Source organism: Ambystoma mexicanum, chromosome 8, assembly GCF_040938575.1.
Source record: "Ambystoma mexicanum isolate Mex_15411 chromosome 8, UKY_AmexF1_1, whole genome shotgun sequence".
Classification (NCBI taxonomy): domain Eukaryota; kingdom Metazoa; phylum Chordata; class Amphibia; order Caudata; family Ambystomatidae; genus Ambystoma; species Ambystoma mexicanum.
In genome coordinates, this window is record NC_090929.1 from 730,423,759 (window position 1) to 730,436,418 (window position 12,660).

General features: G+C 46.3%; 1 non-coding gene and 13 pseudogenes across 1 annotated transcript; all 14 read left to right on the forward strand.

Moving 5' to 3' along the window:
- The first annotated feature begins 167 nt into the window (after nt 1–167).
- LOC138474814 (5S ribosomal RNA) lies at nt 168–286 on the forward strand (annotated as a pseudogene).
- A 307-nt stretch (nt 287–593) lies between these two features.
- On the forward strand, nt 594–712 carry LOC138474813 (5S ribosomal RNA; annotated as a pseudogene).
- Nucleotides 713–1,164: 452 nt separating this feature from the next.
- Nucleotides 1,165–1,283, forward strand: LOC138474598 (5S ribosomal RNA; annotated as a pseudogene).
- Nucleotides 1,284–1,389: 106 nt separating this feature from the next.
- LOC138474685 (5S ribosomal RNA) lies at nt 1,390–1,508 on the forward strand (annotated as a pseudogene).
- Nucleotides 1,509–1,614: 106 nt separating this feature from the next.
- On the forward strand, nt 1,615–1,733 carry LOC138474052 (5S ribosomal RNA; annotated as a pseudogene).
- Nucleotides 1,734–2,624: 891 nt separating this feature from the next.
- Nucleotides 2,625–2,753, forward strand: LOC138474020 (5S ribosomal RNA; annotated as a pseudogene).
- Nucleotides 2,754–2,859: 106 nt separating this feature from the next.
- On the forward strand, nt 2,860–2,968 carry LOC138474816 (5S ribosomal RNA; annotated as a pseudogene).
- A 669-nt stretch (nt 2,969–3,637) lies between these two features.
- LOC138479516 (5S ribosomal RNA) lies at nt 3,638–3,756 on the forward strand. Its single transcript, XR_011273284.1, has one exon. It is a non-coding gene; the product is annotated as a 5S ribosomal RNA (ribosomal RNA).
- Nucleotides 3,757–10,653: 6,897 nt separating this feature from the next.
- Nucleotides 10,654–10,772, forward strand: LOC138474815 (5S ribosomal RNA; annotated as a pseudogene).
- A 107-nt stretch (nt 10,773–10,879) lies between these two features.
- Nucleotides 10,880–10,998, forward strand: LOC138474312 (5S ribosomal RNA; annotated as a pseudogene).
- A 547-nt stretch (nt 10,999–11,545) lies between these two features.
- Nucleotides 11,546–11,664, forward strand: LOC138474021 (5S ribosomal RNA; annotated as a pseudogene).
- A 321-nt stretch (nt 11,665–11,985) lies between these two features.
- Nucleotides 11,986–12,104, forward strand: LOC138474401 (5S ribosomal RNA; annotated as a pseudogene).
- A 106-nt stretch (nt 12,105–12,210) lies between these two features.
- LOC138474785 (5S ribosomal RNA) lies at nt 12,211–12,329 on the forward strand (annotated as a pseudogene).
- A 106-nt stretch (nt 12,330–12,435) lies between these two features.
- On the forward strand, nt 12,436–12,554 carry LOC138474786 (5S ribosomal RNA; annotated as a pseudogene).
- Nucleotides 12,555–12,660: the final 106 nt, after the last annotated feature.

Genomic DNA, 12,660 nt, shown 5'->3' on the forward strand with positions numbered 1-12,660 from the left:
ATGGATGGATTAAAGTTATCCTACCAAACATAGGAGTCCTGAATGGGCCCACCAGTCTTATATATCTTGCCAGATCGAGCGATGAGCGTGGTATCATGTTGCAAGTGGCTGCATGGCTTAGCTTACTAAATGCAAATGCATAAGAGTAATATTCTTAACATTCTAGAGCCTATGGCCACACCACACTGAATGTGTATGCTCTCATCTGATCTTGAAAGCTGAGCAGTGTCAGGCCTAGTTAGTACCTGGATGGGAGACTGCCTGGGAATACCAGGTGCTGTAGGCTTTTTTGTGCTCCACGTTCAGGAAGTTAGCCGTTTCTCAATTGTCTTACAAAACTGCAAGGTCTAGCCGACTAGATGCTTGAAAGTACAAAACTCACTAAGCCCAGAGACTATGGCCACACCACACTGAATGCGCCCGATCTCGTCTGATCTTGGAAGCTAAGAAGAGTCGGGCCTAGTTAGTACGGTAGGCTTTTTTTGTGCTCCATGTTCAGGAAGTGAGCCATTTCTCAATTGTCCAATTGTCTTTCAAAACTGCAAGGTCTAGCCGACTAGCTGCTTAAAAGTACAAAACTCACTACACCCAGCGCCTTTAGCCACACCACACTGAATGCACCTGACATCTTTTAGTCTTTGAAACTAAGCAGTGTCGGGCCTAGTTACTACCTGGATGGGAGACTGCCTGGGAATACCAGGTGCTGTAGGCTTTTTTGTGCTCCATGATTAGTAATTGCGCAACTTCTCAATTACTTTTCAAATTTGCTTGTTTCCAAAATAATTGTATCCCGTTTTATAGCGGAAATGTTGGACAACAACATGAGGGCTGGAGCTACCTATTTACATAGAATTAGCATACAGGTAGTGTGTTCATGGGTAATAAATCGACTTTCACATGTAATGCAGTACAGAGAATATTGAGTCCTTCAAGAGGCATGAAAGAAAGCCATTATTGTGTTGGTTGTTCTCTCCACCTCCCTGCAACAGAAACAGGATGGATGGATTAAAGTTATCCTACCAGACATAGGAGTCCTGAATGGGCCCACCAGTCTTATATATCTCGTCTGATCGAGCGATGAGCGTGGTATCATGTTGTAAGTGGCTGCATGGCTTAGCTTACTAAATGCAAATGCATAAGAGTAATATTCTTAGCATTTCTAGAGCCTATGGCCACACCACACTGGATGCGCCTGATCTTGTCTGATCTCGGAAGGTAAGCAGTGTTGGGGCTAGTTAGTACCTGGATGGGAGAGCGCCTGGGAATACCAGGTGCTGTAGGCTTTCTTGTGCTCCAAGTTCAGGAAGTGAGCCATTTCCCAATTGTCTTTCAAAACTGCAAGGTCTAGCCGACTAGATGCTTAAAAGTACAAAACTCACAAAGGCCACACCCTGTGGCCCCACCACAATGAATGCGCCTGATCTCGTTTGATCTCAGAAGCTAAGCAGTGCTGGGCCTAGTTAGTTCCTGGATGCGAAAGCGCCTGGGAATACCAGGTGCTGTAGGCTTTTTTGTGCTCCAAGTTCAGGAAGTGAGCCATTTCTCAATTGTCTTTCAAAACTGCAAGGTCTAGCCGACTAGATGCTTAAAAGTACAAAACTCGCTAGGCCGAGAGCCTATAACTACACCACACTGAGAGCGCCTGATCTCATCTGATCTTAGAAGCTAAGTAGTGTCGGGCCTAGTTAGTACCTGGATGGGAAACCGCCTGGGAATACCAGGTGCTGTAGGTTTTTTTGTGCCCCAAGTTCAGGAAGTGAGCCATTTCTCAATTGTCTTTCAAAGCTGCAAGGTCTAGCCGACTAGATGCTTAAAAGTACAAAACTCAGTAGGCCCAGAGCCTACAGCCACACCACACTGAATTCATCTGATCTCAGAAGTTAAGCAGTGTCAGGCCTAATTTGTACCTGGATGGGAGACCGCCTGGTTATACCAGGTGCTGTAGGCTTTTTTGTGCTCGAAGTTCAGGAAGTGAGCCATTTCTCAATTGTCTTTCAAAACTGCAAGGTCTAGCCGACTAGATGCTTAAAAGTACAAAACTCACTATGCCCAGAGCCTATGGCCACACCACACTGAATGCGCCTGAAATCTTCTGGTCTCCGAAGCTACGCAGTGTCGGGGCTAGTTACTACCTGGATGGCAGAACGCCTGGGAATACCAGGTGCTGTAGGCTGTTTTGTGCTCCATGATTAGTAATTGTGCAACTTCTCAATTACTTTTCAAATTTGCTTGTTTCCAAAATAATTGTATCCCGTTTTATAGCGGAAATGTTGGACAACAACATGAGGGCTGGAGCTACCTATTTACAGAGAATTAGCATACAGGTAATGTGTTCATGGGTAATAAATCGACCTTCACATGTAATCCAGTACAGAGAATATTGAGTCCATCAAGAGGCTTGAAAGAGAGCCGTTATTGTGTTGGTTGTTCTCTCCACCTCCCTGCAACAGAAACAGGATGGATGGATTAAAGTTATCCTACCAGACAGAGGAGTCCTGAATGGGCCCACCAGTCTTATATATCTCGCCTGATCGAGCGCTGAGGTGGTATCATGTTGCAAGTGGCTGCATGGCTTAGCTTACTAAATGCAAATGCATAAGAGTAATATTCTTAGCTTTTCTAGAGCCTACGGCCACACCACACTGAATGCACCCGATCTTGTCTGATCTTGGAAGCTAAGCAGTGTAGGGCCTAGTTAGTACCTGGATGGGAGTCCGTGGGAGACCGCCTGGGAATACCAGGTGCTGTAGGCTTTTTTGTGCTCCAAGTTCACGAAGTGAGCCATTTCTCAATTGCCTTTCAAAACTGCAAGGTCTAGCCGACTAGATGCTTGAAAGTACAAAACTCACTAAGCACAGAGACTATGGCCACACCACACTGAATGCACCTGATCTTGAAAGCTGAGCAGTGTTGGGCCTAGTTAGTACCTGGATGGGAGACTGCCTGGGAATACCAGGTGCTGTAGGCTTTTTTGTGCTCCAAGTTCAGGAAGTGAGCCATTTCTCAATTGTCTATCAAAACTGCAAGGTCTAGCTGCTTAAAAGTACAAAACTCACTATGCCCAGAGCCTATAGCCACACCACACTGAATGCGCCCGAAATCTTCTAGTCTCAGAAGCTAAGCAGTATCAGGCCTAGTTACTACCTGTATGGGAGGCCGCCTGGGAATACCAGGTGCTGTAGGCTTTTTTGTGCTCCATGATTAGTAATTGTGCAACTTCTCAATTACTTTTCGAATTTGCTTGTTTCCAAAATAATTGTATCCCGTTTTATAGCGGAAATGTTGGACAACAACATGAGGGCTGGAGCTACCTATTTACATAGAATTAGCATGCAGGTAGTGTGTTCATGGGTAATAAATCGACTTTCACATGTAATGCAGTACAGAGAATATTGAGTCCTTCAAGACGCTTGAAAGAAAGCCATTATTGTGTTGATTGTTCTCTCCACCTCCCTGCAACAGAAACAGGATGGATGGATTAAAGTTATCCTACCAGACATAGGAGTCCTGAATGGGCCCACCAGTCTTATATATCTCGCCTGATCGAGCGATGAGCGTGGTATCATGTTGTAAGTGGCTGCATGGCTTAGCTTACTAAATGCAAATGCATAAGAGTAATATTCTTAGCATTTCTAGTGCCTACGGCCACACCACACTGAATGCGCCCGATCTCGTCTGATCTTGGAAGCTAAGCAGTGTTGGGCCTAGTTAGTACCTGGATGGGAGACTGCCTGGGAATACCAGGTGCTGTAGGCTATTTTGTGCTCCATGATTAGTAATTGCGCAACTTCTCAATTACTTTTCAAATTTGGTATGTTTCCAAAATAATTGTATCCCGTTTTATAGCGGAAATGTTGGACAACATTATGAGGGCTGGAGCTACCTATTTATTTAGGTGGGTTACATGTTCTTCCCAGGAATTGCTGAACACTGCTATGTCATCCAAGTATGCCATGCAGAAGTCCTCCATCCCATTCAGAACCTGGTTTACCATCCGTTGAAATGTAGCAGGTGCATTTTTCAATCCAAAAGGCATTACCTTAAACTGGTATAAGCCAACTGGGGTAGAAAATGCAGTTTTCTCCTTGGCATGGTCTGTCAGGGCTATTTGCCAATAGCCTGACGTCAAGTCAAATGTGCTGAGGAACTTGGCTGAACCAAGTCGATCCACTAACTCATCTGTTCTTGGCAAAGGGTGGGCATCAGTCTTGGTGACTGCATTAAGAGCTCTATAGTCCACACAGAATCTAAGTTCTTTATATCCTGCCTTTGGTACTAACACAACTGGGCTAGACCATGGACTAGTAGAGGGCTCTATTACCCCGAGATCAAGCATCTTGCTGACCTCACCTTTGATGTGGGTTCATACATTTTCTGACATTCTGTATCCTCTGCTTTTGACTGGCAGACAGTCACCAGTGAGTATGTCATGCTGGCCCCAAGGGGTCAAGCCTGGTGAAAGTGAGAACAGAGAGGCAAACTGATTCAACATAGATTTGCACTCTTCTTGTTGCTCAGGTGTCAGATTTGAAGAGAGATTTACTCCTTCAATCTTTTCGTCTAAAGGTAAGCCTCTGAGGAGATCAGGAAGAGCTTCACTCTCTTCTTCTTCCTCGGATGATGCTAGCAGCAACGCTCCTACATCAGGTCTTGAGACATACGCTTTGAGTCGGTTGGTGTGGAAGACTGTTGGAGCCTCCTTGGGATTGCCCAAGTCCACCAGATAGTTGACCTCTCCGAGTTTACCCACAACTCTGGAGGGTCCCATCCATTTGTCTTGCAAGGCCCTCTGCCTTGTTGGGATCATAACGAGAACTAGCTGGTCTTGAGTGAACTCAACCATGTTAGCCTTTTGATCATGCCAGTGCTTGACCAATGCTTGTCCAGCTTTCAAGTTAGCACTTGCTTCTGTCATCATGTGCGACATTCTCCTCTGGAGACCTGTCACGTAGTCAGTCACTCTGACTGGCTTGGGGGAAGGAGCACTCTCCAACCCCTCCTTAATCAGGGCCTATGGACCTCTGACGGGATGACCATAGAGAAGCTCAAAGGGAGAATAACCTACTCCCTCCTGAGGGACTTCTCTATAAGCAAAGAGAAGGCATGGCAGTAGAAGATCCCACTTTCGTTTAAGGGGGTCCTCTAAAGCACCTATCATGCTCTTCATGGTTCCGTTAAACCTTTCTACCAATCCATTGGTTTGTGGGTGGTAAACTGTTGAGAACTTGTAAGTAACTCCACAGGTTTTCCACATGGCTTTCATGTAGTGGGACATAAAGTTTGACCCCCTGTCAGAGATTACTTCCTTAGGAAACCCGACCCTGGTAAAAATACCAAGGAGGGCCTTAGCCACAGCCGGAGCTGTAACAGTCCTCTTAGGAATTGTCTCAGGATACCTAGTAGCATGGTCTACTACAACAAGTATAAACCTGTTGCCTGATGAGGTTGGAGGATCAAGGGGACCAACAATGTCAATCCCTACTCTCTCAAATGGGATTCCCACAACTGGGAGAGGCACTAAAGGTGCCACATTCTTGGCGCCAACCTTACCAGAGGTCTGGCAGGTGTGGCAGCTCCTGCAGTGTTTTTATACTTCGGCCCCAATCTTTGGCCAATAAAAGTAGAGAGCGAGCCTTTCCTTAGTCTTCTTGAAACTCAAGTGACCAGCCAAAGGAATCTCGTGGGCTAACTGCAAGAACTGTTGTCTGTTCTCTTGGGGTACTACAAGTCGTTTGTAGTCTCCAGGTGCAGACTCGGTTGGTTCACTGTAGAAGAGGCCATCTTCCCAGTGCAACCTGTATTTCCCAGGCTCTTGCCCTTCAGCCTGAGTTTCGGCCTGGTGGCGAAGACCTTCCAGAGTTGGACATTCTCTCTGTCCCTTACTGAAGTCCGCCCTTTTGGGTCCACCTTCTGCCAGTAAAGACTGCAACTCAGGATGGTCAACAGGATACAGATCTCCAATGAGTTCCTGGCCTTCCATTAGCTCTTCCTCAGAGTCTAATTCTACCACACAGGGTTGTACCACCCTCTCAGCTGGAGGGGGAGTTACGGGTGTAACTTTGGACAACCGAGGGGAAGTCCTTGGTGGCTGCACTGAAGTGCTGGCTGCTGGTTTCGGCGTAGAAGTTTTAGGTTTCCCTTTCGCTTCTGATTTCTTTGAGACAGCAGCTGACAATTCCAGTGGAACATGAGTGATATCCTTCTTCATCATCTCCTGGGGAGTACCTCTTATGGTTCTCTCCCTTGCAGGTCTGGTTAGCTCCTGTAACCGTATACTAGGAGGTCTGGGGGTATGAGACACAACTCAGAGAGTTCTTAAATCGTTACCCAACAGAACTCGTCCTGGTATCTCACTCTGTATGCTGACAGGTATCTTCACAGTCATGTCATTACACTGGATGAGAACTGGTAATTGGGGAAGCATCTGCACAGGCCCTCCAGCTAACTTGGTGAGGCATTTGGGTGCCTTAGCAACATCCTCAGCCTGAACAAAAAGATGTATCCACCACAGTTATGCTGGCCCCAGTGTCCCTAAAGGCAGGAGTCTCCTGACCATTCACCTGGACACTGTCCTTATAATACTCTTTAGTATTATCTGGGATAGAATTATAGACATCTAAATTCTGTTGTTCCCACAAACCCAGAGACACTAAAGAAACACTGGCTGAGACTCCAATGGGTTCATCAGCCAGCAGTAGAAAGTTTCCACTTGCCATTTGGACTTCCTCCTCTGGAGCGAAGGCTAAGGAGACAAGCTGGACCCCTGAAGGTTTACCCTTGCATCTGGGATCTCCTTTCACATGGTCAGTAGAGCCACAAACAAAGCATTTACCGAATGCTTTCTGGAATGGTGGCTTGTTCTGGCCTCCCTCCGTTTTGGCACCAGAAGGTACACTATTCTGCTGCGGTTTTCCTTGTGGCTTACCCTTATGGTTTTGTTTGGGGCCCTCTTTGGAATTTGAGTTATTAGAATTCTCTTTTGAGTCCTTTTTAGGCTGTTTTCCTTCATCCTTTTTCTGAGTTGCCCCAGAATCCTTATGAGTAGCCCTGTTGGCAACCCACAAGTCAGCAGCCTTAGCTAGCTTCCTGGAATCCAATTCCTTCGAATCGGCCAAGTGCTGTCTGAGCTCAGGAGAACAGGCATCATAAATAGACTCCAACATAAAAAGATTCTTCATACCCTCATAAGTGTTCACCTTGTAACCCTTAATCCATCCCTCTAAGTTTTTCAACCCTTCACTCACCCAGGTAGCCCAAAGGGTACCATCATGCTTTTTGAGGGTTCTAAACCTCTTAAGATACTGGGAAGCGGTCTTCCCAAATCTAGCTATCAAAGCTAGTTTCACACTTTCATACTCTCTCCTGTCCTCCCCCCCAACTCCATTACCACATCAGTTGCAACAGGGGGGAGCCTAGAGAACAGCCAGGTAGGTAGCTCATTACCTGTGATGTTCTGGAGCCCATGATTGTACTCAAACAAACTCAGCCAATCCAACACATCCAACTTTGGGTCATACATACCAATTAATTCCTTAGGCATCCGCTGTCTTTTGGGACTGGAACTTCTAGAGGAGCCAGAGACAGAAGAAGCTTCGACAGACATTTTTTTCATTTCTAACTCATGCTTGAGCTCCATTTCTCTGAGCCTAAGAATTTTTTGCATTTCTTGGTGTTTCTGTTCAGTTTGAGCAGTAATCCTTCTGAATTCCAAGTCTATTTTCATTTTTTCTAGTTCAAGGACTTGAGGACTTAGTGTGGGACCTGCTATAGGCCCAGTAGGTACAGCTGGTAAGGCAGACAGAGGAGCAGGGGAGACAGTTTCATTAGCCTCTCCTTCCTCTTCAGCCTCGTCATCACTATCATCAGAACTTTGATTTAGATCAACACCATCACTGTTATCTACATTTGCTGGAGAAGTTGGTTCCTCTGAACCAGTACCCAGGCTTTGGTTTTCCAGCAATCTCGCTATTAGTTCTACTTTCTTGCCTTTTACAGACAGATTCTCTTGTCTACAGAGAGCTCTGAAACTCTCAGTATTTTTACCTGACAAGGACCCTTGACTGTAAACTTCCATAGTAGACATGTTTTTTGAAAGTTGCTTTTTAGTGCTAAGCTTTGTGGTTAGTTATCCTAAAGTGTTGAAAAGCACTCTAAACTGTATACTCGATAAAAATCCCACCGCTGTACACCAGTGTTAGGCAGAAACCTGTGCAGTTCCCTCTGGGACCACTGCAAAAAGTTTAAGTCTACAGGAGTTAGCAGTAAACCCAAATGGTAGCAGTCTGTACCACCCAGATTTACCTGGTAGCTGTGGCTGAGCAGTCAGACTTCTCTCAAGATGAGTTAGGCAGTATTTGGAGTATACAAGATAGGGCAATTTACACAGTAGAACAAGCAGACACGGATCAGAGCTTGGGTGTAAAGATATATAATTATTTATTTAAAAACACATCTATGAAAAACACACTGGCACTAATACGGCAAACAACTTCAATCACAATTACTATAAGTATATCAATCCCCTCAAATATTTCGACAGGTCTAGGTTCACTGGCACCACTTATTTGCAGACAAAGGTGAATGCTTTCACCTAGATGGCATCCTGATATTCGTTAGAACGGGAGAGAAAAGGCAGGGTATGAAACCAACTCGGTACCAACACTTTTACGAAGCAAATGCAAGGCAAGCAAGGCAGGGTCTACTGTAGATCACAAAGTTCAGAGGCCAGGCCCACTCGGAGAGAGGCAAGGCTGTATGTCCCAAAGGTATCACAGTGGAAATGGACTTCAAGTCTTTGTAGCAAAATGTCACAGAAAGGTTGGACCAGTTTAGAACAAAAGTTAAGAAGGTCTGGAGGCAACCCAGTGGAAAGGTAAGGATTTAAGACACCTCACGCTATCCGTCACAGGGGAAGCCAGGCGGACACAGTATCTTGAAAGTGAAGAGACAGCTCCGGCGGGGGCGGTTGTTCCTGGTGGTGGATGCAAGTCGGGGCTTTGCCAGAAGATGAGAGGATCTCGTCGTCGAGGAAAAGTTGAAGATCGTTGCACCACCAGGGAAGAGACCAGCCACGGAGTGCTCCATCACAAGGCACCACCTTTTGGTCACGGTACAGTGGTTAGTGGCTATCCGGTTGTCGGGGTGCTCAACACGGGCAATTCGACCACAGACGTCCTGGAAGCGAAGAAAAAGCAAGGGACTGGTTGTTCCCACCAGTCAGGAGAAGAAGACTCTCCGGCAGGGAGATCTCCTCTGTCGTTGGGAAGTGGTGAGTCGGTTCAGGAGGGCTCCACCGGAGGTGTCGTCGTTGCAGGTCGGCTCAGCTTTACCCTCGTCGGATTCTTAGGTCCTGTGGCGACTTCTGAAGTCCCAGTCCCAAAAGCCCTGCTTTTATGCAGAAAACCTCCATTCATTCAGCCTAGATGTCAATCAAAACACGCTAAGTGGTGAGCGGAGCGGCTCACCACTTGGGCCAATCACACCAGAGTGCGACTTGAGTTGGCAAGGCAACTCAGTCAGGGTGCCTAAACCCCCTCCCACACCTCCTGTGGTACCCAGACAGAATGGCACCATTCTGGAGGGCTTCTGTGCAGAAGCCCGCCAAAAGTGGAACAAAGGGCTCAACCTTTGGTTCGGAGTTACAGAGGCGAACACATACGCCATTTTAAAAACTGAGTTCTGGCAGAAAATACCAACCGGTGAATTTATTTAAGATAAATAAACCGGCGGTATGTTAGAGACTAACGTGAAAAAGTATTAGCCTCCAACAATGGGAAGAATCCCATAGGAATATATTCGCGGTCGAATATAAAAAGTAGTATCCACTGCCACCAGCCAAAACTCGACGATGGGGGACGGGACAGTGCCCCCTCGAACAATAGACCGAGGGGTAATCGAATTACCCCTACCAGTATGTCCACAATAGGATGGTTTGTACTGGTTCTGTTAGTAAATTTAGGTCTAGTAAAGCCAATGGTGACTTTACATGTCCTGGGAGACAGTAGTCAGTCCCAGGGTATAGAGTCTATGGTGGGGATCCTCTAGGACACCCCAGTGTTACGGCACGGAGGGTGCGGTATAACACAAATAGCAAAACACATGAGACCCTATGGAGTAAAAGACCCCATAGCCCATAGAACACATTGACATTCAAGGAAATCAACCACAAATCATGTCCAAGAGTGGGAGAAAAGAGTCTCACTCTTGGCAGGATGAAAAAACAAACTCCAGAAATCCAGCAAAGCTGCTGGGGGACTCACTAGGTTAGGAAATTCAGCCTAAACAGAGAATTCTCCCTAACAGACAACAACATGAGGGCTGGAGCTACCTATTTACATAGAATTAGCATACAGGTAGTGTGTTCATGGGTAATAAATAGACCTTCACATGTAATGCAGTACAGAGAATATTGAGTCCATCAAGAGGCTTGAAAGAAAGCCATTATTGTGTTGGTTGTTCTCTCCACCTCCCTGCAACAAAAACAGGATGGATGGATTAAAGTTATCCTACCAGACATAGGAGTCCTGAATGGGCCCACCAGTCTTATATATCTTGCCTGATCGAGCGATGAGCGTGGTATCATGTTGCAAGTGGCTGCATGGCTTAGGTTACTAAATGCAAATACATAAGAGTAATATTCTTAGAATTTCTAGAGCTGACGGCCACACCACACTGAATGCGCACGATCTCGACTGATCTTGGAAGCTTAGCAGTGTTGGGCCTAGTTAGTACCTGGATGGGAGACAGCCTGTGAATACCAGGCGCTGTAAGGCTTTTTTGTGCTCCAAGTTCAGGAAGTGAGCCATTTCTCAATTGTCTTTCAAAACTGCAAGGTCTAGCCGACTAGATGCTTAAAAGTACAAAACTCACCAGGCCCGCAGGCTATGGCCACACCACACTGAGTGAGCCTGATCTCGTCTGATATCAGAAATTAAGCAGTGTCGGGCCTAGTTAGTACCTGGATGGGAGACCGCCTGGGAATACGAGGTGCTGTAGGCTTCTTTGTGCTCCAAGTTCAGGAAGTGAGCCATTTCTCAATTGTCTTTCAAAACTGCAAGGTCTAGCCGACTAGATGCTTAAAAATATAAAACTCACTAGGCCCAGAGCTTAAGGCCACACCACACTGAATGCACCTGATCCAAGAAGCTAAGCAGTGTCAGGCCTAGTTAGTATCTGGATGGGAGACTGCCTGAAAATACCAGGTGCTGTAGGCTTTTTTGTGCTCCAAGTTCAGGAAGTGAGCCATTTCTCAATTGTCTTTCAAAACTGCAAGGTCTAGCCGACTAGATGCTTAAAAGTACAAAACTCACAAAGTCCAGAGTTTACCGCCACACCACACTGAATGCGCTCAATCTCATCTGATCTCGTGAAACTAAGCAGTATCGGGCCTAGTTAGTACCTGGATGGGAGACTGCCTGGGAATGCCAGGTGGTGTAGGCTTTTTTGTGCTTCAAGTTCAGGAAGTGAGCCATTTCTCAATTGTCTTTCAAAACTGCAAGTTCTAGCCGACTAGATGCTTTAAAGTACAAAACTCACTAGGCCCAGAGCCTATGGCCGCACCACACTGAATGCGCCCAATTTCGTCTGATCTTGGAAACTAAACAGTGTCGGGCCTAGCTAGTACCTGGATGGGAGACCGCCTGGGAATACCAGGTGCTGTAGGCTTTTTTGTGCTCCAAGTTCAGGAAGTGAGCCATTTCTCAATTGTCTTTCAAAACTGCAAGGTCTAGCCGACTAGATGCTTAAAAGTACAAAACTCACTAGGCCGAGATCCTACGGCCACACCACACTGAATGCGTTTGAACTTGGAAGATAAGCAGTGACGGGCCTAGTTAGTACCTGGATGGGAGACTGCCTGGGAATACCAGCTGCTGTAGGCTTTTTTGTGCTCCAAGTTCAAGAAGTGAGCCATTTCTCAATTGTCTTTCAAAACTGCAAGGTCTAGCCGACTAGATGCTTAAAAGTACAAAACTCACAAGGCCTAGAGCCTACGGCCACACCACACTGAATGCGCCCGATCTCATCTGATCTCAGAAACTAAGCAGTATCGTGCCTAGATAGTACCTGGATAGGAGACTGCCTGGGAATGCCAGGTGCTGTAGGCTTTTTTGTGCTTCAAGTTCAGGAAGTGAGCCATTTCTCAATTGTCTTTCAAAACTGCAAGTTCTAGCCGACTAGATGCTTTAAAGTACAAAACTCACTAGGCCCAGAGCCTTCGGCTGCACCACACTGAATGCGCTCAATTTCGTCTGATCTCGGAAACTAAACAGTGTCGGGCCTAGTTAGTACCTGGATTGGAGACCGCCTGGGAATACCAGGTGCTGTAGGCTTTTTTGTGCTCCAAGTTCAGGAAGTGAGCCATTTCTCAATTGTCTTTCAAAACTGCAAGGTCTAGCCGACTAGATGCTTTAAAGTACAAAACTCACTAGGCCCAGAGCCTTCGGCTGCACCACACTGAATGCGCTCAATTTCGTCTGATCTCGGAAACTAAACAGTGTCGGGCCTAGTTAGTACCTGGATTGGAGACCGCCTGGGAATACCAGGTGCTGTAGGCTTTTTTGTGCTCCAAGTTCAGGAAGTGAGCCATTTCTCAATTGTCTTTCAAAACTGCAAGGTCTAGACGACTAGATGCTTAAAAGTACAAAACTCACTAGGCCCAGA